Raw genomic sequence first — 23,452 nt, 5'->3', positions numbered from 1 at the left:
GGCAAGTTTGCTGTATTTTGATTCAAGAGGACGTGGAGAAGCATTCCAAGAGCTAGTAAACGCTCCAGCTGGAAGCAGCAAGATCACCTGCTTCTGATGACTCTCCTGTGCTCATTTTGTCATTTTCATCTTGAGTACCTCATGCTGAGTTCTACTTAGTGGAATAAAAAGAAAGAGATCTAAAATTTCTGAAATGCTTGAATGTTTGAAGAGTTTGAAGTTTCATTCACATGATCTAGTGAGAGGAAATGTTACTAATGCTCAAAAAACTTCTCTGGTTAGAAATATCACTTGGGTTGGAAAAAGAAACGGTTCTGTAAATATTGTCTAGGTATTAATTTCATATGTTAACAAAAACTTTTAGTTTAATTTCTCCTGAACAACAGAGAAACAATCTGCTCGGTCTAACGGCAAAGAAAATATGATTTCGTGAAAGCTTATGGAGTGCATTTTCATTTAATCTTGGAGCAACAGTCAGTCTGATAAATTATGTTACTTGAAACTCTGGGAGAATTTTATCTTTCACCAGGCTTTTATAATCATAATTTCCCTTCAACTCATAAAGCCTTTTAAAACACGGTGGTGGCAACTGTTGCAAATGCTATTACAGCATGCAGTTTGCCTTTGATTTCAGGAACCTGGAATATGATGACTTAGCTTTGATTCTTGACCTAGCATTTCCTGATCTGGCTTCCTTTACAAATCCTTGTTACTGACATTACATACATCGTTCTATTGCCCTTTCATTTATTTTAGACTTCTGCTAATCTTACAAAATATTGTGCATAATTTTATAACTTTCTGAACTTTTAAACAAAAAAAGTTGGGATTTTGCATGTTTCTCCTTCTACTAATCATCACAGGTTTTTCCTTTCCTCCTTTTTTTATACTTCAAGTTATATTTCAGGTTTTAATTACAATAAATAAAATAAATAGAATTTGTGATGCAGTTCCATGATATTATCAAGATTCACAGAAACAAATGTCACTTTCCTTCTCAGATCAGATCTCAACTTGAACAGCAACTACAGCCAGAAGGATCAATAAAATTGGTAAAATTACTCTAAAAGGCCTGATTTATAAGTACTCATGATAAAGCTTGTTTCATGTCTGCAGAGCTATAAATAGATAACCATAAAAATAGCAAAATGCAGGAGCTTGTCTTCAAGTGGTATAAATGAACTTTAGATTTTAATTACATTTTAAAAGATGCATTTGGACCAAAGTCCTTTCAAGTATGAAGAGAGCATAAGGAAATGGGTATTTCATTCAGTTTGTCTTGGTACAAATGACGATATGACATTCAGGGCAATAGGAAGGAAAACGAGGCCTTCCATACAGAAAATATATATAGATATAAAGTTCTATGTTTTTGTTTCCTGCACAAACCTGTCAGCTGGTTGAAATATGGCCCGAATCTATTTCGCTAATCTTTGGATGTTTTAATGAGGTGCCTAAGATAGAAGTATCATCACTGCAAACCTGTGAAACCCTGTATGTCCAGTCAGATTATCAAGTGCATGCAGCTACAGCTCTCTAAAATACTGTGTTGGTTAGCTCTTGCTCTACAGAAACCACGAGTGATGTATGAGAACACAGTGTAGGATAACTATACTCACACATACACTAATGCCTTGTAAATTGTGGTGTACTGTTCCAGCATCCTTTCATTCCATTAAAAAAACCTAATTCAATATTTATAATCCTTGGACTTTCTTGTTTCTAGTGCGTTTTGCCAGTATGCGTCTTCCAATTGTTTATGAAACAGCCTAATGATGGTAATTCATGACCTTGGATTGCATGATTCTTTTTAAAGACATCAGAATGAAGACATCAGCTCCAAATCAGCATTCTGTCTTCCACGTAACATTTAAGCATCTTTAAATGTAATTAACCGGGGCATTAATGTTTTATAGAAATAATGCATTTATCAAACATTACCTTTTAATTTTAAATACTTAAAATATTTATCTCAAGAAATATATAAAATAGCATGTGAAACCCTGCCTGCAAGCACTGTCTGCTTGCAGGTACTGACAGAAAACAGCAGACTGTCTGTAAGTACATTTGTCTGTAAATGCTACTGTTTGTCTGCCAGCAGCAAGGAGATGTGTGCCGGGGTAGCTTGTTTGTACTCCATTTTTTCAGACCACTTTCTGATATCTTTTAGAACGGAGAACAACCTGATTCAGGGAAGAACAAGAAAACAGTGTTCTTCAATAAATAACTTTCCACTCTTCTTCTTGTGGACATTTTTTTTTTACTTCGTCTAAACAGTCCAACTATATTGACATATACTGTAATTAGATCTCAGACAATAGAACAGAAAGAAAGCCAACAGAACTGCATAAATTCCTGTTCAAAGGAGCATAATTAGAGAGTTAAACTAAGAAGCAATGAACAGCTGCATAAAAGAACTACAAATTCATTAAACACTTTTTACTGTTCATTTAACATCTATTATTGAAAATTAAACTATGCAGGTTTCCAGTGTTGAAATTACTATTCTTCACTATTTAGGTTGTTGATGGGGAGTTAAAAAATGATCACATCTTGGCACTGTCTACTCTGTGGGGATTGCAGACAAAGCAACACAGCTAAATATCAAGGACAGGCTTAACAAAGAGCTCTAAGCAAATCATTACTGAATGTTTGTAGGTGTGGGTGCTTTTCATCCTTTTGGCTATAAAGCTAATCACTATGGTAAGGTAAAATAAAATAGACTGGGAAAATTGTGCCAGATTGCAATGAGATGAGGGGGAAAATAGAGCCAAAAAAATGTGGCCATCTTTTGAAAACATAATTTTAGACCTTATGCCAAAAATAATGCATTTAAATGCATGCCTGTCAAGTAAGCAATATTTATTCAGCCATTTGAAATTAATGACTCTCAAATGCTTGCCATGAAATACAGAGCTGCTAATACAAAAAATGATATAAAGTAGAGCAAAGTGATTCTGAAATACTGTCTTAGATTTCCATAACTTGAGAATTTACACACTAAAAGAGAAAATTATTAAACTAACAGCAATAACTCCACTTCTTATTTCACTGTAGTTTGTGTTAATTTCAGTGTTCCTCTGACAGAAATCTAGAGAGAATCTAGAATCTATGCCAAGACTACCAAGTGGTTGAACAGTGCTCAGTGAATAACAGGGGAGACCCTTTGACCTTAATGAATTTGGGTCAATACTTAGAGCTATTTTATTGCCTTACAGTAGTCTTTTGACATGCTGATGCAATGACAAACTTGTAACACTTCACTCTCTTTTCTTTCACCTCGAGAACCTCTCTATTCCACACAATTGGTTAAGACATTCTTGCTACACCTCCTGGTTACCTGTGGTATGTTCTCACTGCAATATTGCCTGGAGAATTTATTAGTAATTTAATCTAACAGAGAACTAGGGCCTTTTGGCTCATAAAAGCTGTTATTCTTAACATAAGCACCATTTAGCTGCTAACTAAAAGCCTAACAAGCTTTTGGTTTTCCACTTAAAATACTCAAATCCAAGTTAACTGGGCATTAAATTGATATGTTGGATAAACCCACCTCTGTCATCCAACACTGTTTAATTTAGAACCCCTCCTCAGTTGACAAGAAATGCATATACAGAAAAAAAATATATATATATACACACTTATCAAAAATGTATCTGTAATTTCTGGGATTAATTTACATTCCAACGCAGCAATTTCAGCTGACATGACAGGGCAGGAGTGGCATGCCACTGAACTGCACTGCTCAGTGAAGCGTGTATTAGTTGGAACATCCACTATTTAGGATGTGAATGACAGCAAGCTTTGGAAAGAAGGGAGGATTTCACAGGCAACCACAAAGGCATATTGTTTCCTCTAGCTCTTAAGTAGGGTTACCACCATATTTGTAGCAATGCTTCAGAAGAGAAGGCTTTTCCATTTGCATCTCAACTGGATGTACAGGGTATTTTTATTCTATTTTTTATTACTCTTTTCTTTCTCTTTTTTTTTTTTTTAATAATCAAAATATATTTAAAATGGATGCAAGACAGAAGAAATGAAACAAAGCACACTATATAAAAATGTCATAGGCCAACTCAAACAAATGTCTGCAGTTGGCACATAGATACTGCAGCAATAGAAATACTGTTGATTTCTTTTTCCTGTTGCAGGGACAGCTTACTTGCTATTCAGATAAGATGCAGTAAGGAAACATAGTGTTTCTTCTTCACTTGGTCTCCCATGCCAGCTCTTGTGCTCCAGTAAGTGGTGGAACAACTCAGCCCAGAACCAGCCTGTCAGACTTGAATTCACTCATTGAAATGAGACTGATCGGACCTGCTATCCTCCCCACTTCTATGCTCCCCACCTCCCAACACCAGCCACTGAGCACCTGAGCAACATCATCCTAACAAAATTTGAAATGAAAGGATTGGGTTTGCCATTAATTCAGCTGTGCTATGCAGCATGTTTATCATGTTTCAGGAGACTCAGAAGTACAACATTCAGGTTTAACAGTAAAAGGTATGCAAATTGACTAAGATCACCCAGTCTTTGATTGTGTGTGCTAAGAGAAATGCAAGTGCCCAAATATATTTTGTGGATGCTAAAGTGGATTAGTGTTAGGTGAGATCTTCCTAGCTACATTTTTAAAAGCATCCAGACCTATAAGGATTATGCATTCCAAGAGACCAAATCCCTTGAGGTTTGAAAGTTTTAAGCTTAAAAATTGCACATTTTTGTCTACAGGCACTTACCAGGCTTAATTGCAATTCTGAGCACAATTTTCCTTCACTTACAAATCTATTTCACTAAACTGCATTCATAGTACCTTATTAAGATTAGTTAAAAAAAAAACACAACAACAAACAAAAACACAAAAACCACACCAACTGAAAAACAAAATGAATTTCAAACACCCTTCACCTCCCCAAGCATTTTGTCAGAAAAAGAAAATATTGTGAGATATTGAGGTCATCAGCCAGAACGCAAATCAACTAGCGATGCAGAAAATTATATGCTCCTGTGGCTTAGCAAAATATGAAGTAATGTAATCACACCAACAATCCAACATCACAACGAGGACTTTCCTGAATATCTAATACTCAGACTTTCTTTGCTAACAATATCTTCTTTTTAAAGGAGCTAAAATGTTATTTAAACAATTATATGCTATTAAGTAAAAGATGAATTACTGAGAAAATTGCACCATTAGTCTTAACTTCATGCAATAAAAGATGGTAACCTTTTTGTAATGGCTTTTCAATTTAGCATTTATTATAAAAGTCTAATTTAGAAGCTAAAATGAATTCTGGTTCCAGTCCTATTACTCTGGCTGTTACATTTCCATGGAAGTTTTAATTCGTTACACAGCTACAGAAAAATTAATAAAGAATATTTTAAAATAATTTAAGATCTTGGTTCTGGCACTGAAATAAGTTAGAGATTATAACTTTGATTAAAAAGATAAGGTAATACATATATAAATAAAGAATACAGAGAACTTTTGATATATAAAACACATCTCCTGCCATTTTTGTTTTGTATTTATAAGCCTTTCAAAACATCATGATGTTTCGGTGAAACATTATAATAACTGTTGGAAGTTTGGGTCCTTCGTTGTTCCTTCTGTAAATGCTATTATTTCTAGTTCCTTTGTTATTAGAAGTAACCTAGTTTTTAATCCCAAGATAAAGTAAAACTGAAATATAATACTGGAGAAAATTTAATGTCCATTTCTTTTCATTTTTTTTCAATTATTACTATTATGAGATTGTAAATTCTAGCATCCTTGCTACTTAGTCATACTGATGAACTAGGGTGACTGATCCACATCTTCTGCTTCCTTATGTCATTTTGATAGTCCCAAAAGCCAGAATGAACTCAAAATTTGACCTAAAGTAATTAATCCATTACAATTCTACCAGAACAGAAATAAATATTTTAGTCAGAAGCTACAGTAGGTCACAAGATTTTAACAAACTTGTATTTCACTGACTTGTATCTGTCTTTATTTTAGCCATTGCTATGCTTTCTCCATTGTGCAGGCCTTGGATCCTCTATAATGGTCATGCTAATAGCATTACCTTAATGAGAACAAATACCTTAGTTGTAAAAGTAACTGATATTTCTGGACGCAAAGCCTAAGATTCTTTCTCAGTCAGGAAGAGAAGGGAAACTGTCTGAAACACCTCAGGCCAGCAGTCATTTCTCCATGAAGCTGTCACTATTAAAAAGCTAACATGAACACACAGATGTACCTGAGACACCACAGCATGTTACAGGAGTTCTGGTACCAGAGCAGGTAATGACCTTTGGTGTTTCAAAGCTATTTGAGAGAAAGGGAGCTCACACATACATGCTGTACCATCTTAAAATGCTGACTTTTGAATGCTGACAGCTATTCCTCAGTGAAATCTCACAAAACAAGCCACACGGTAGTTAAGAATTCAGTGAAAGAAGGCTTTGGAATAAAAGGTAGAAGTGTGTTTTTTTTTTTTTTTTTTCTACTGTAGAATTCACTGTTTCTCATGCTGCTTTGCTTCAGTCTTCGTAAGAATTGGAACCATATTACAAAATGTATATTGATTATTTCTTTATAACATTATGATCTGACTGAACCTGGACTAACATCTCTCTCGTGACCTTTATTGAACATAGCCTTAGCATTTGACTTGTCTTCTTTCTGTTTAGGTCATTTTCAACACCTAGCAAATATAAAGACTGAATAATGATTTGTGGTTAGTTTTCTGGGGCTTTTCTTTTTTTTTTTTTCCCCTCAATTAAACATTTTGGACCAATGCCTTACGAATCACAGTGAGATGAGTACACTAGGGAATTCAATCCACTGGATGTTCAGGTCATCTGGTTAAGCAAACAATTGTAGATGATCTCCTTTAACAACCTCAGAAATTTAAGAGAAAGCTTATCAGCTTTGTACAATCAAAAGCTACCAAATCCGCAATCAGATTTTATACAACTGTGATTAGCATCAAAGGCTATATTCTACAGAATAACTTTCCTTTTCATGAAGAGAGAAGAACTCTTGATGTTGGTGTCTCTATGTATTTTTTGTACAAGATAAGTATTCATCATGTATCACCATGGTGTATCTCTCACTTGCACATAAGGGTAAATGCATAATGCTGACAGCTTAAGTCCTTTCCAGACAAAGCTAATGACAAAGCTAACTTTCTCATCAGAGTAACAGAAAAGTTGTCAGAATGTACAAAAGGACTTCATCAGTGTGTTGTAAGGTTTATTTATTTGTACTTAAGTCTGAGTTTAAATGTGAGTAGGAATATTCCAAGTAATTCCCAGAGTCCTAAAAGGCGCTTTTCATGGGAACAGAAAAGTTGAAAGATTTTAGTAGGCATCTCAGGTAAAAGGAACATGTAGGAGAACCATAGACTTTATCATCAGCTCTTCCTAAACTTGTAATAAAATAAAAACGTTTCTGAAACAGATTTCAGTAAACGGGTCATGCTATTTTAGAAGATTAAATAAGTAAATAAATAAATACATAAATACATAAATACATAAATACATAAATAAATAAAAGTTATTAGCAGAAACCTAAGTTTAAAAAAAAGACAAAATTTCTATTTGAAATCATGGCATTTCACCTTTGAGTGTATAATAAATTGTCATGAATCACTTTCTGTTTAAAACTTGAAGGCATGTGTGCATAGGAGTTACCTATGGAAGATCTGAAAGTGTCAAACATTTTTTATGTTTTCTGTGACCATGTGCTCTCATACCTGCTGTTAAAATTCTGTGCCTAAAACTTAATTCATACGCTTTGCTCTTTGTAACAAGACTGCAATATCTGCATCATTAGCAAAATCCACCTTCCCTTCATGGTCCCAAGACCTTCCCTTCGTTGTCACCTAACACGCAGTGCCTCAGCACTTTGCTTCTCTCTCTGTTAGACTGCTAATCAATTGTTTTTAGTAAATATTTGATTTCAAAGAGAGAAAGGGTGCCTGCATTCAAAGCCTGTTTCAAGTAATTTTATTGAAGTTAATATGCCAAATATTAATGCAGATAACTACATTAAACAAGCATAAAAATACATTTGCTTGATCTAGTCACTTCTAACTCAGCAAAGAGGTCAAAAATCATTCAAGTGTTTTGCAACAGATGTGTCTCTTCACAAAAGTCAGCTAAACCATATTGTATAAATATTCCAGCATATGTGAAGTTGATCTGACTTTCAGTCATAAAAGAAATAGAGATTATGTAAAGAAATTATAGATTGACTGAAATATTTTGAGCCATAAAACACAGGATTGTCTGCATATTGTTGCTCTGAAGAGGTTACAGAATGATAGGTCTGGAAGAGAGGCCAGCTTCTTGACTCACTGCTAATAGCACACTTGATTAGGAATACAAAGTGTAATGCAGTCACACTTCAGTAACCAGATGCTCTGTTGATACCAGACATCCCAGACCACCTGTTTTCACATCCTTTACATACACTTTACTCTGTCATTCAAAATGGTCTCGTGCAGCAATTTGGCACTGAACGTGCCTATTGCTCTGGTAGTGAGCCAGACCAAAGCAAAGTGCTCTCTATCTGTCAGTAAAATCCAAGCATGGCCATGAAAAGAAAGAGAACCTATGCTTCCATTTTTATAAGCACCTGTTTGTAGAGAAAAGGAGAGAAGAAGCCACATGAAATGAAATGGTTAAATTTCTGCAGTTACTGCGTAATCCATTCTTGTAAGTGTTCAGACTTTTCTGATTCCCAAACACCTCAACCACTCTGTCTCTCACAATTCTCCACATGATCCACAAAACACATGCTTGTCACAGTGCTGTGAACATACTACAAATTAAGAAATACCGACTACCTCACTCTTTGCTAATATAACTCCTAGAGAAAGGAAGATATATTACAGCCATCTTTCATTTTGATATCTTATATATAGTAAGAAAAAAAAAATTCTGCTTTCCTGAAACACTGTCAAAGTTTGGGCTTCTGTTCTCATATCTGAGAAATTTCAGATAGATATATGAGTAGATGCATAGATGCCCATCATACAGCAGCATATGATTCTAACGCACACAGAAGGCCTTCTGCGTAGAATGTCTGCATCACAGCTCTGCATCATTCAGGTTCCATGCATTATGAAACTCAGCTGCAACAGGACTATGTGATATGTAAAATCCTGAAGAAATTGAGAAATATTTTCCTTCCCTCCCCTTTTCTTTTTGTCTAGGCAATTTAAAGGCATACATGCAGGAAAAAAACAAGCCTTTGTTCTGCCTCACACCACATTACTCAGTGCCATTTCCCTTCAAAACTCCCTATAAAATGTTATATTTTAAATTACTGACTGGTCTTTTTTGGTTGTGTGTGTTTTTGTTTTTATTATTATTATTATTATTATTATTATTATTATTATTATTTTCCCAATAGCACTCTCTTTGCAGAGGATTGTAAACTGAAGTATTTTGCCTAAATTTCTTCATTTAAGGTTACCAACTCTACATCCCTGCTGAGAGAATAGAGTATCTTAACAGTCCTCTCAGACGGAGCGAAGAGTTTAGGTTAAACATTGGCAAATACAGACATGGTCTAATTGGTCTGCCTTTGAATTCAATTAGGAACATGTAGTATAAATGTCAGAGCTGCATGGTAGCACTTGCTGAAAATTCATGAGACACTATAGGCAGACAATCTTCAGCTGATGCATCCAGATCAAGAAAAGAATACGTAACCTTTTAACCAACCTTATTCTTCCTGGAATTTTATCACATGTTTTGCTGTCATGAAACTGTTTTATATCCTGGCATTCTTCAGCTTCTTCAAACTTCAAGTTGCTCCATGCTTCTTCTAACATCTCTTCACTGAAGATGCACAGTGTTTGGGACTTGGTCCAGGTAAACAGGGAGCAGTGTTTTATGTGCCTTGAAGGCGGACGAGCTGGCTTGGGTTACCAGAGGGCACCAGTTACAGCAGTCACTGTCTTATGGGGCAATAAAGTCAGGGTATGTGTGCACAGACAAACCCTCAGAGAGGATGGGCCTCATAGCAGTAGGTTAGTGAGAGCAATGATTAGCAGGCAAGCTATGTGCCTGCAGGTATTCTTGCAGTCTCGGTGATGTTAAACCTTTGTCTCATGAAGGTCTTTCGAATATCTTTCCAGTGAGAGATGAACTTCTGATGCTTTGTGACTTTGAAATTAAGCAAATTCCTTAGAATTGGAGTGCTGAAATCACTGCTTTTCCAAAATGGGAAATCATTTTATTTTTCATTTTATTTACATATATATGTGTATATATAATGCCTCCTATTTTAATATGTTCTTGGCCCATGAAGTCAGAGGCAGATGTTGATGGTACGACAGTACAGATTGAACCTTACCACCAATATTTTACATGCTGTTGCTGTGTGACAGATGGCAGTAGAGGGACAGTCTGACAGAATGGTGTCTGACGTGAAGTGTGGATGAAGCAAAGATATGTCATTGAATTCCTCCACCCAGAAAAAAAGGCACCCACTGACATTCACTGACACTTGGTGAATATTTCTGGAGAACTAAACAGTGGATGTGAGCACAGTGAGATGATGGGTGGCGTGTTTTAGCAGTGGTGACAGCGGCATGAAAGATAAGCTGTGTTCCAGAAGACCATGCAGGTTTTTAAAGGCATAGCATAAGGCTCTTGATAACACTGGCAAAACTGCGTAGCTAATGGTGGTGACTGTGTTGAAAAAGTGTTCTGTGGCTGAGAATTTGCTCTATCAAATAGAGTTATTGTGCTCTTTGTATCTGTTGTAATTTCCATGGAAATAAATAGGAGGCATTACTTTCAGAGCAAACCTATGTATAAAGGGCCATGAACAGTGATTTTTTTTATCCCACTGTTCCACTTCTCATGAAAATAACAGATAATAATATTTTTATATTATTGTTTCTAACTTGGCTTTGAGAGAGAAAAACATCCTCTGCATCCTCCCATTCATCAGTCTGTCTTCAGGATCCGGTATATCATAATTTGCTCAGAATCATTTTGTGCAAGAGTTGCAGAGACTTCAGTGTATTGCTGTCATTTCTCCCCTAACAGGTTCCCTTGCAGAAGTGCATCCCAACCATCAGATGGGGCTCTGCCAATATTCCTCTGAGAACCCATTTCAAGTTGTATACATCTCACTAGAGGGAGAATGACTGTGATCTGGTCATTCTCTGCAAAAGTGCAGCATGCATAGTGCTGAAGGAATAGATTTACTGCCTAAATGGAAAATCAGATTTGCCCTCTGAATCCACACTTTCACATAATGCTCAAAGTGTCCATGCCATTAAGCATTAGGGGCCACACAGCTATTTCATCTCAGTGTTTTACCATATTTCTGCCACTTTTTTTTTCCTCAGAAGAAAGAAAGGAAAAATAAACTACAAATCCTTTTTTCATATATCTTCCTCATCTTGCCACAGCTTGTGGTATAAAAAGCTTATGAACAGCCATAAATATTACGTTTTCCATTTAATAATGTTTTATATAACCTCTGGTCTTGTGTGTGGAAAATGTTGTTTTTTAAAGCTAGTTTATGCATATTGTACCAACAAAAGTTTAAGATCTTAAGTAGAGAAATTTAAGCTTTACAAAGGAAAACTAAGTGCATCCATGTTGTGGCCAACATCATTTATGTAAATCAAAGTCTCATCCAATAATAAGGAAAATACAACAGCTACGATTAGTACCTTGTTTCCAATTTGAAGCAAGCTCTGCAGCAAACTAGAAAGGCATTTGAGAGTCAGGCTTACGCTGAGAGCACCTGATGCTGACGCTTAAACAATTACAGTTGCAATCATAAGCAAATAACATTATTCAATTTCATCCTAATGCATACTTTGCAATATCTCATATTGTAATTCCCTTGAAGTGGTCAAGATCATCAGATTAAGAGGTAGAGAAAAAAATTTCATGGATTGTCTAATAGGGCTGGCTATCAAACTAATTATGAATCATCAGACTTGTTCTCTCAAGGCTTATGCACAACATGTTTAGCTGAAATCAGGGGGTAATAAAGTTCATAAAAATCTGTAACAAAGAAAAGGGCCTTCAAAGTAAAGATGCAGGAGATTCTATTGAATACTTCAAATTAGATATAGATTAGTCACAAATCACTGACAGAGTTTAACAAGAAATCAAAAGCAGCACCTTGACTATGGAAGCCCCTGTCAATACACAGCTCACTAATGTGCAACATGATCAACATTTCAATATATTCCACCTCACTCATCCAAATCAGACCTTGGCTGAACTGATGTGATATGTTTACACTTTGATACAGCATTCAAACATCATGAAGTACTCCAGCTTAATTTTGCTTAATCACTTATTTGGTCATTTCATCTGACTACCACCATTTAATCTTTTTTTCATTTAGACTGCTTACATTTTTTCCTATTATATAATAACAAATTTCAAATATGATCTAATCTGAACATTAATTACTAGGAGATTTCCAACTGAACTCAGAGGGTGCTATATGACACTCTTTCTTTAGTATATACTGTCACTTAGGTGGTATCATCTGTCAGAATATATTTTCCCCTCAATTCACCTCAGTCAACTTTCCTATATTTCATTTACTCTCCAGCTGGATGATAAAATGGTTTAGATCTTCTAAAGAATGAGTGACTGTCTCAATTCCTGTAAGCCTGCAGAACAGGGATCACTTGTTATAGAAACTTATATGACATCTTATATGGTTTTTGCTTGAGGAAAAAATAGAGAAACGCCACATGTAAGAATCAGATGGCCACTTGAAACTCCAGTGTCAGATGAGACCTCTGTGTCCTCAGTAGGTCTTGCCTACAAAAGAAGCAAGTAATAGACTGTGCTTCAGCAAAACATCTGAATGCATATTTCATATAAAATAGTGAGAAAGTCTCATATAACATAAATGGAATTATTCCTGACTAAAAAGCATTATTTTCAAAGGCTTTGACATTGGTCCAAGTTCTTTCACATTCTTCTATAATTATAGATTTTCCAATGGGTTTTCCAAAAGCTTTAACTGAATTCAGATTCACAGAAAGAGTCGATATGTAATACCAGAACTCTCTCTCACACACACACACACAAAAAAGTCATTTTCACATCTACCACATCTGATTTGATAACTTTCACATAGATTTCTCAGAGCTTATGTCCACCTTTTCTTTGAATACGCATCTAAAATGTTGTGTACTGTGCTCTCTGCAGGATAAAACACGAATCATGTCAGAGGGAAGAGAAAAGCAAAAGTAAAACAAATGGAAAAGGGAAGGGAAAGGGAAGAAATCTTTTTCAGATATTTGAGAGATTAGTATCTGCAGTTGAAAACCTAATTGCTGATTTAGGCAGTAAATTATCAATAATTTATTTGTTAAGCAAGAGGAGAAGTTCATTCCATCAGAACAGAAAATGTCAGATGGAGATACTGCTAATGTGTGAATGTGAGCTTCATCTTATACAAAGAGCAGGAGTCTGGCTGGCTCTGTGCTGAAGCAAAAACAAGCACTTTCTCAGTGTGAAGACTGTTGTAAATATATCACTAATTCAAACTTCACAATATTAAATAAACTTTCTCCCTATGCAGGCAATATATATATTTTAAATGTCACCTGATAGCTTTTTCTGCTATTCAGGCAATTTTAAAGTGCTTCAGGAATGACAGCTTTCTCTAAGTATAAATTGCTACATCAGTGGGGAATAGTATATGAAGGTAGAATTCCAAAATGAATATAAACAAACAGTCAATCAATCAAACAAATAAATAAAATGTTTTTTAAGATTAGGAAATAAGCAACACCACCCTGGATTTGAATTTTTAGACTTTCTCATAAAAGTAAGTGTTTAAAATAGATGCAAGCACACTCAGTTTAGAGATACATATGATTTCATACTATTTAAAATATGATACAGATTTATATTAAGACTTACAATTTTTAGCACTGTCTTACCTCTTGTCCTTTGTGCATTCTATTTTTCTGAAACATAATTCAAGAAATACATCAGATTTACTAGCAAAAAAAGTTACATATTTCTTCTTCTTAGTAGGATGTACATTATAAGGTCTCCCCAAGCCTCTTCTACAGATTAAACAATCCCAGTTGTCTCAGCCACTCCTCATGAGATTTGTGCTACAGACTCCATCACAGCTTCACTGCCCTTCTTTGGATGCACTCCAGGGCCTCAATGTATTTCTGGTACGGAGGGGCCCAAAACTGAACACAATACTCAAGGTGTGGCCTCACCAATGCTGAGTACAGAGGGATCATCCTCGCAACTACTGCAGGCTACACCATTTCTGATACTAACCAGGATGCCACTGGCCTTCTTGGCCACCTGGACGCACTACTGGCTCATGTTCAGCCAAGTGTCAACCAACACCCCCAGATCCTTTTCTTCTGCACAGTCTTCCAGACAATCTGCCCCAAGCCTGTATCATTATACAGGACTGTTGAGACAGAAGTGCAGAACCTGGCACTTGGACTTCTTGTACTTCAACCCACTGGCCTCAGCTCAGTAATCCAGCCTGTCCAGATTCCTCTATAGGGCCTTCGTACCCTCCCATCTTGGTGTCATCTGCAGACTTACTGAGGGTACACACTCAATTCCCTCATCCAGATCATCAATAAAGATATTAAAAAGGGCCAGCCCTGATGCTGACCCTTAGGGAATACCACTTGTGACGGTTGCCAGTTGGACCTAACTCTACCACCACTACTCTGGGCCTGGCCCTCCAACCAGTTCTTTACCTAGCAAAGAGTGTATCTATTCAGGCCATGGGCATTTTCACAGTAGTATGACGAGGAATGATTATTTACAAACTGTTCAGTAATTTGAATTCTAGAACTGTTATCTAAGCATAGGTTCTTTTAAATTTGAGGGAGCAGTGTCCTAAAACATATTTTCGTGAGGTCTTTCTTCTGGTCTTATATCTTACAGAAAGGCTTATTCTTTATTTCAGAAGTCAGTTAGAATGAAAAGTTCAGACTTATTATTCCTTCAAAAAAGGACTTCTCTGTAAAATAAGTGGTATGACAAATATTCATCACCATCTTTATCATTCACTTTTGCTACTCAAAGAGTGAAATATGTAAGCAGCAGAGCAACAGAGAGGAAAATAACTTTTATGAAAGGTATCCTCCTGTAAAGTGATGGATAAATGGAGTGGAACTTTTTTTTTTTTTCCTGTGGTAGTTCCAATAAAGTCCGATGATTTGGAACATGGATGAATTTGCCTCACTCTCCTCCATGCACAGGTGAATTTCTTCACTGAAAGCTCTTTTTAGTAACTGAAGCCATGGTCTTGAAGCAATGAATTGAATCCATGATAAACTTACAGTAGAGTACCATTGAAATGAAGCATGATACCTCTCCACACTAGTCTATTATTACGAAGGTGCTTATCTGGAATCATCATGATGAGGCAGAGAGCTAAAAAAAAAAATCTAATTTTTGCAAGTGGAGAAGAAATCAATGAGGTAGGGCTTTTCATTTGTACTTCCACTGAGGGGTGTCTGACCTTACCTACCACATCTCTAAAGACTCTTAAGAGAAAATAATCACTACACAATGTAGAAACAATTATTGCTTAATGATATTGGTAATAATTAAAAGAAAATAACAATGACATTTCAAGAACGTGCCTTCTATTTGTTTATCAATCATTTACTGTAGGAAAATGAAAAATAAACAAATAAACAAAGATGTCTTTTGAAGTGAAACAACAAACTGTGGCAATTACATCTTGTCATTCTTCTCCTACCGCATTCAAGATTAGCTTTGTTTTATTTTATTCCTGTTTAAATCTCTTTCTGTGTCTATTCTTCCATCAGTCTTAACACTCCTACTTAGTATTACTTAGTATGGCCCTTTGAAAACAGGAATTTATTGTAGAAACATCACTGTTACATTTCTGAGTTTTGGAACCAATAAAATTAGCATTTTAAGTCATTTTTTTAAATTATTCTATAGTAAAAGTTATTTCCTCCTGGTTTCAGAAATACTATCATTGTACTTATAGGCTTAAAATAAATACTTGTCCAATAATTACAAATCTAATGTAAGCAAAACATATACATATAATTTCCAATATATTATGGTTGCTATCAGTGAAGTGTGTTGGCTGGCACTGCTACAAGATAGGCTTACAATCTGCTTTGCTTCAAACACTGAAAATATGAAAAATGATCTATATTAATAATCTTCAATCAATTTGCTTTCAGACAAAACTTGTCTTTCATTTTTTTCATTGTGCTTATATGTTAAAGGCAATGAACAGAATGTAGTTGTTTTTTTAAGTAAACATATGGGATAAAAACAATCTCTTCCTATCTTCAACAGGAATTTTTTTAAATAACCAAGAGTTTTTCTTCAGCGCCAAAACAACAAAGAAAGAAGACAAATCAGAGAAGAAACAGAATTCAATTCACATTCCGCTTTCAAATACCATTCATTCTACTTTTTAACAAAGGCTTGGATTAAAGGAAAGAAATGAGACTAAGGGTCAATTGGTTTGAACTATTTTGGACCATAGAGAAAATCAGGTTCTAGATACTGAATCTCCTTTCAGTGGATAGCTAGTAATCTGTTGCCTTCTTTAATGATGAGATCTAGCTTCAGCTTTTGTGATCAAAGCGCTAATCAAAAGGAAACAAGGCTGCCTTTGAAAAATAAGTCTCAAATCATTTGGCCTAAACAGAGAGAGAATTAAATGCTATTGGAAAACAAACATAAAACAAAAGGAAACCTTTCAGCCCTATTGTCATAAATTAAACACCTGCAAGTTTTGGTAGTTGTTCCAAATGTACATTTTGATTTCCAGATGTAATTTTAGAGACACAGAAATGGATAGAGAATGTTCTGAGTCCTGAAATCCTGAAGTAAATCTCAGTCTGTCAACAAACTGCTTGGAGTGTTATTGATTAAAAAAAAAAAAAAAATAGGAATTTTAAAAAGCCAGGTCTTCTATCACTGAAAACAAAGCTAATCAGTGCAGCTGCACAATTTGCAACGTATGAAGGTCTGTCGAAACAGTTTCAAATATACAGAATACAAGGAATACTGATAACATATCAACGAAAAATGTTTCAGTGTACAAATTACGTCATTAACCAGCCCCCTCCATGTCCTCATTTCAGCACAACCATATTCTTGTCTTAAGTTGCTATTGATTATTCTACTTTATTTTTTCCCCAGACAGATTTAAAATATATACATCCTGATGGCTGAGATGCTTAGTTTGGAAATTGGTGCAGGAGACACTTAACCCCCTTCCAATTATATCTTGTGAAACCGATTCTCTGGAGATTCCCAATAAAATGTTGTTTCATTATTACTCAAATTACATCTTCAAGTTTATTGACAATAATGTCGATGCAGGTGGGTTTCTGATGCAAATCAGCTTTCACCGTCAGGAGTAAGGATTATAAGAAAATATGCATAAAATTACTGCAGAAATTGTAAAATTCTATTTCTGCAGAATGCTGAGAAAATGGCTATCCTACTGAACACATTGCTGTTATAATATTGGAAAAAATAGGCTTACTTACCCTGAAACACCATTTACAAGCCGAAATGATACAACTTGTAGATATAACAACAGACTATTAGCTAACACCAATCTACAAATTCATTTAGAAAATGAACTATAAAAGCCAGACTGTGAGCTGGATTTCGGAAGGTATTTCCACTGTTTGGTCTGATGGAGTCAGGGGATTTGCATTACTTTAGTCCCTGTTCAATCTAGGCACTTGGGGAAAAAGGCACATAGAGCAAATACATATAAGATGATTTCTGAAATTAACTGATTTTCATTACCAGCTCATAAACACTGCAGAATATTCGTATGACGTGTTTGAAAGGCTTCCACAATCTGCTCAGCCTCTCCCAGATTCAGAAAGTATTTAACTGGGAAAATATTTAAAGTAATAACAGAAAGTTTTTAAAGTATAATTTTAGCTGAAATTAATTTTCAGGTTTGGGGGTTTTAAAATTCTCACTTAACATTTAAGTAGAAATAATCACCTTAAAAGTAGGGGAAAATTTGGAACACAGTTTTTGAAGAAGAATAGGATAGAAAATTCATACAAAAAATATTTTAGCTACATTACATAGGAATTAAATTCAATTCACTTGTTGAAACCAAATTTGTCTAATTTTATTCAAAGAAGCAATCTCAATTTCCAAGCATTTAATCTGTGATAGTAAGAAAATAGAAATAACATTTTATTAAAAATTATTCAGCATAAAATTACTCCTTTTTTTTCATTTTTTTCTATTCAGACATGATATTAGAAATTGATTATTCACATAGCACACTATAGTGCCACTTCTTTAAGTAAATTAATTCCACCTTGCTGGAGTAGTTGCAAAAAACAAACAATCAAACAAATAAGTCAGAGATATATTGGTCTCTGATTCAATTTAAAATTATTAGTTCCTCATTATTATAGAAAATAACCCTTTTCTATATTGTCTGTCTAAACTAGAGGCTTTATTTTTGGTGCCTGGTCTAAATCCAAACCAGCTCCCTGTTTCCATTAGCTCCAGTATTTCTACTTTATTCTCACTAATCACCACTTCAGTAAACTGCAACTTCAACAGCAGCTTACAGAGCTGTGTCATTTTGAAGATGGCCAGCACTGGAGCAACTGACAAGGACCATATATCTAGCTATGGCCCCTTAAGAAAGGCACATACTTCACAGTTCTCTTGGTGGTATTTCATCTACACTTTTTGCAAATGTTAAGGAATAAGGGATAAGACAGAAGAAAAAAGTAATATTAAGCTGCTCCCAAGATATAACTGGGGATGATCATGAGTTAATTTCTTCAGAAAGATGATGCAATACAAAACGTTCAAATGTGACACTTGTATCACAGAGCAGTCTCCAATGTAATGTTTAAAACTCAAAGATTTCAGTGCACACTTTGCATGGGAAACAGTTGTGACCTCCAAGATGCTGGTGCCTGACAAGGGATGGACAATTGTGTTCTTAATGGACCCCTGGGAAATTCTGATTTCCAGTCGGTTAGTGAAAAGCTGTTTAGCTCTAAATTCATCTCGTCATCTGTTTTGTTTTCATTATGGTTAACATATTTTCCTTACAATAGTATACAAAGGACAATGAAGAATCTCACAGATTTTTTGTTTTCTTTTGTTTTGTTTTTGTATACTGTTCACGAAGATTCATTACTTTCTTAATTCTAATTCTTAAATGTCATGAATTTTTGTAAGTTTACACTTTTGTAAGGATAGTTGGACAGACAATAAAAGCTTTGAAGCCAGAAAGAACATTTAAAAAGCAACAAAATGAATTTAAAGAATAAGCTGATTTTTCAGAACAGCCTGATCAAGCTATACTATTCACAGGATCACACAGAATCACACAGAATGGCCAGGGTTGGAAGGGACCTCAAGGATCATGAATCTCCAACCCCCCTGCCACATGCAGGGCCACCAACCTCCCTATTTAATGCTAGACCAGGCTGCCCAGGGTCCCATCCAATCTGGCCTTGAACACCTCCAGAGATGGGGCATCCACAACCTCTCTGGGCAGCCTGTTTCAGCACCTCACCACTCCCTCTACAAAGAATTTCCCCCTGACATCCAACCTAAACTTCTCTCCCTCAACTTAAACCATTTTCCCTTGTCCTGCTGTTATCTATCCTTTCAAAGAGTTGATTCCCCTCCTGTTTGTAGGCTCCCTTAAGGTACTGAAAGGCTGCAATGAGGTCACCCCACAGCCTTCTTTTCTCCAGGCTGAACAAGCCCAGCTCCCTCAGCCTGTCTTCATAGGGGAGGTGCTCCAGTCCTCTAATCATCTTTGTGGCCCTCTTGTGGATCCTCTCCAACAGCTCTCTGTTTTTCTTGTGTTGGGGGCTCCAGACCTGGACACAGTACTCCAGATGGGGTCTTGTTAGGGCAGAGTAGAGAGGGACAATCACCTCTCTGTCCCTGCTGGCCACCCCTCTTCTGATGGAGCCCAGGATACCATTTGCTTTCTGAGCTGCCAGGGCACACTGCTGGCTCATGTTAAGCTTTTCATCCATCAGGACCCCAGGTCCTTCTCTGTAGGACCGCTCCTTCCAGTATGTATTGGATGCCTGGGATTCCTCTGGCCCAAGTGCAAAACTTTGCACTCTTTTGTGTTGAACCTCATCAAGTTCACCTGGGCCCACCTTTCAGGCCTATTGAGGTCCCTCTGGGGAATGGCATCCCTTCCTTCCACCATGTCAACCGTACCATTCAGCTTGGTGTTGTCAGCAAACTTGCTGAGGGTGCACTCAATTTTGTCATCGATGTCATTGATAAAGATGTCTAAGAGCACCGGTCCCAAGACAGACCCCTGGGGGATGCCGCTCATTACCGGCCTCCATCTGGACATCAAACCATTGATGACCACCCTCTGTCTGTGGCCTTTCAACCAGTTTCTTATCCATCGAGTGGTCCATCCATCAAATCCACACCCCTCCAATTTGGAGATAAGGATGCGATGGGGGACCATGTCAAAGGCCTTGCTCAAGACCAAGTAAATGACATCAGTCGCCTTTCCCTTGTCCACCAATGCTGTCACTCCATCATAGAAGGCTACCAGATTGATTAAGCATGACCTTCCCTTGCTGGTTGTCTCAGATCAGTGCTCATTCTTCATGTGATCAAGCATGTCATCCAGAAGAATTTGTCCCATGATCTTCCCAGGTACAGAGGTGAGACTCACTGGCCTGTAGTTCCCGGGGTCCTCCTTGCTCCCTTTCTTGTAAATGAGAGTGATGTGACCCTTCCTCCAGTCAGCCGGGACCTCACCTGGCAGCCACTTTTCAAATATGATGGAGAGCAGCTCGGCAAACACCTCAGCCAGCTCCTTCAGAACCCTGGGATGCACGCCATCCGGCCCCATAGACTTGTATTCATTCAGTCTCATGAGGCTGTCTCAGACTTGCTCTGCCTTTACAGTGGGGAGGCATTTACCGCTCTGATCCCTACCTAGAGGTTTAGGGATGCAGGACTCAGGGACGTGAGAAGTACTGGAATCCTGGCCGCCAGTGAAGACCGAGGCAAAGAACTCATTCAGTACCTCAGCCTTCTCTTCATCCATTGAAGCCAGTTCTCCTTTCACATTTACCAAAGGAGGTACACTCGCTTTGGCCTGTCTGTTCTGGCCAGTGTATCTGTAGAATGTCTTCTTATTGTTTTTCACATTCCTTGCTAAGTTCAGTTCCACCTGTGCCTTGACTTTCCTGATCCCACGTCTGCAAGTCCAAACAGCATCCCTGTATTCTTCCCAGGTGACATGCCCTTGTTTCAAGAGCCTGCACACACCTTTCTTCACCCTCAGCATGCCCAGCAGGTCCTTGCTGAGCCATGCTTGTTTCTACCTTCTCTGCCTGCTTTCTTATTGAGACTCCTGAGTTTCAAATTCTTGACATTGGAAACATAAGATTAAAAAGTTGAAACCTCCTTTTACCCTTAGGCCTATTAATAAGCAGACAGTATCTACGCACGGGCTGCCTGTCATTTATGTCAGCTCAGAGAGCACAGATGTATCCCAGGCTCTTCATAATTTCCTTAAATTTACCAGTCTTCAGCTTGTTGGAATGTTTTCCTAAAGACGAATCAGGAGAAAAGCAGTTTACTTCCCTATCCTCCTTGCTAGCTTCTCACTAACCATATTTTACAATAGTGTCTAGCGGAATTATAGAGGGTTTTATTCTTGTCACTCAAACAGGCACATATATTTCTAAATTCATTAAATAAATTAAGTGGAAAAAAATACAGTTTTTACTTACTCTTGTGAAGATCTCTCTTCCCTCCAATGGTACTGTTTGGCCAACCAGACAGATTCTGTTCACAGTTCAAATCCATGCACCAGTTTTCCAGGAAACACACTGTAGAAGATGTCCTTCTATTGAACATCAATTGAGACAATAATTTTATCTCTCTCCTCTGATAAATGAGTTTGAATAAACCACCAGGTCTTCAAAAGCTCTTTTCCATATTCCCAAGGAAATCTTGGGCTGGAAAGCTTCCAGGGTATATATTGGAGCATGATCCTTCCTTTCACTGTCTGTTCTTAAAGGAAAATGATTGGAGTGTCTCAGCAGATAGAATGTATTGGATCAAGAGATCAAGAGATCATGAAGTGGTTCTAAAACTGCTTTTCAGGATTGGCCTAGAGAATCTGGTTCTGCTATAACCATCTTCACACAAAATAGTTCTCAACTATTCCTGAAGCCAAAAAGATCACTCCTGAGTGTACGCCCTTTAACTCTCCATTTCTGTTCCAGTATATTTTCTAATATTGATAAATTAGTGTACTTTGTCTAAAATCTAAGTTCTTTGTGAATAAAAATTGTTATTCTATGATAATCAATTTATTTGTCTGCTAAACAGTTTAGTGAGAAAAAGTAAATGCAATGAAGGTGGCTAACAAGCTAGTTAGCTTCAAACACCTCTTTTTGTTGACATAATGGGATAATGTTGTCATTCAGTTAGCTCAAAAGCATGATACCTGGCAATGTAATTTGACCTTTCAACTTGGGCTACACAAATGCTTCTTGACCCTTCGTTCCATGCATTTCTATGTCACTGGCTACATGGTAACATGAAATAAAGAGAAAAAAGACACTGCTTCTTAAATCAGACATCATTCCATACAGAAATCAGGCCAGGAAAGACATATAATTGATAAAATAACTAGATTTTCAGCACATTATCCACTAGAGAATTGGATGCTAAAAACACACTGAGCTGATGAACTTCTCATGGTTTGCTGGTTAGTATCCCAATTACACAGATGTTAAAGCACATATTGCTAAATTTGGGAAACAAACAAAAAAAAAACAAAAAAAACATCTGCTTCATGCATAGGAGCTAAATAAAGTTTCTTAGGTAAGTGAGAACGCACTCATAGAATCACAAACATATCTTGAATGTGATTCACAAAATATGTAAAGAATACATGAGAAATAGAAAAGCAGATATGGTTTCATCAGACTGTGCTAAATGCACAGGCTGCAATGTCTTTTTATAGTGCTGTAAAATATTTCAGTGTATCTTAAGAGCTTTATTAATTAAACACCATTGTGAATTCAAGTAGAAAATACTATAACACTCAAGGATACAGTGTATGGTTTTTAGAAACCATATATTTTAAATATGTGTAGTGTAAATTGAGCTGAACAGAGAGGTTATTTGATTACCATGTGTCAGTGGTTTATGGGTTGGTTCAGCCCAGTTCCATGACCAGCAGGGCAGAGGGATTTTGCAAAATCCGCGCCTTGGGAAAAAGGGGACCCCAAAATAATTAAAAACAGCGGCAATGATCTGAGGAGAAACAAACTAATTTACTAAGTATGGTATCAGAATGCAAGATAACACACTATAATACAATCTAATCAGAATTGAAACTAATAAATAGAATATGATGAGAGAATGTCCAAAAGGTGGGTAGGCCTCACCACAATGC

The sequence above is a fragment of the Lagopus leucura genome, unplaced genomic scaffold (genome assembly GCF_019238085.1).
Source record: "Lagopus leucura isolate 7727_CA_CO unplaced genomic scaffold, USGS_WTPT01 Super-Scaffold_100001, whole genome shotgun sequence".
Taxonomy (NCBI): Eukaryota; Metazoa; Chordata; class Aves; order Galliformes; family Phasianidae; genus Lagopus; species Lagopus leucura.
Note: the sequence above shows the minus strand (reverse complement) of the source record.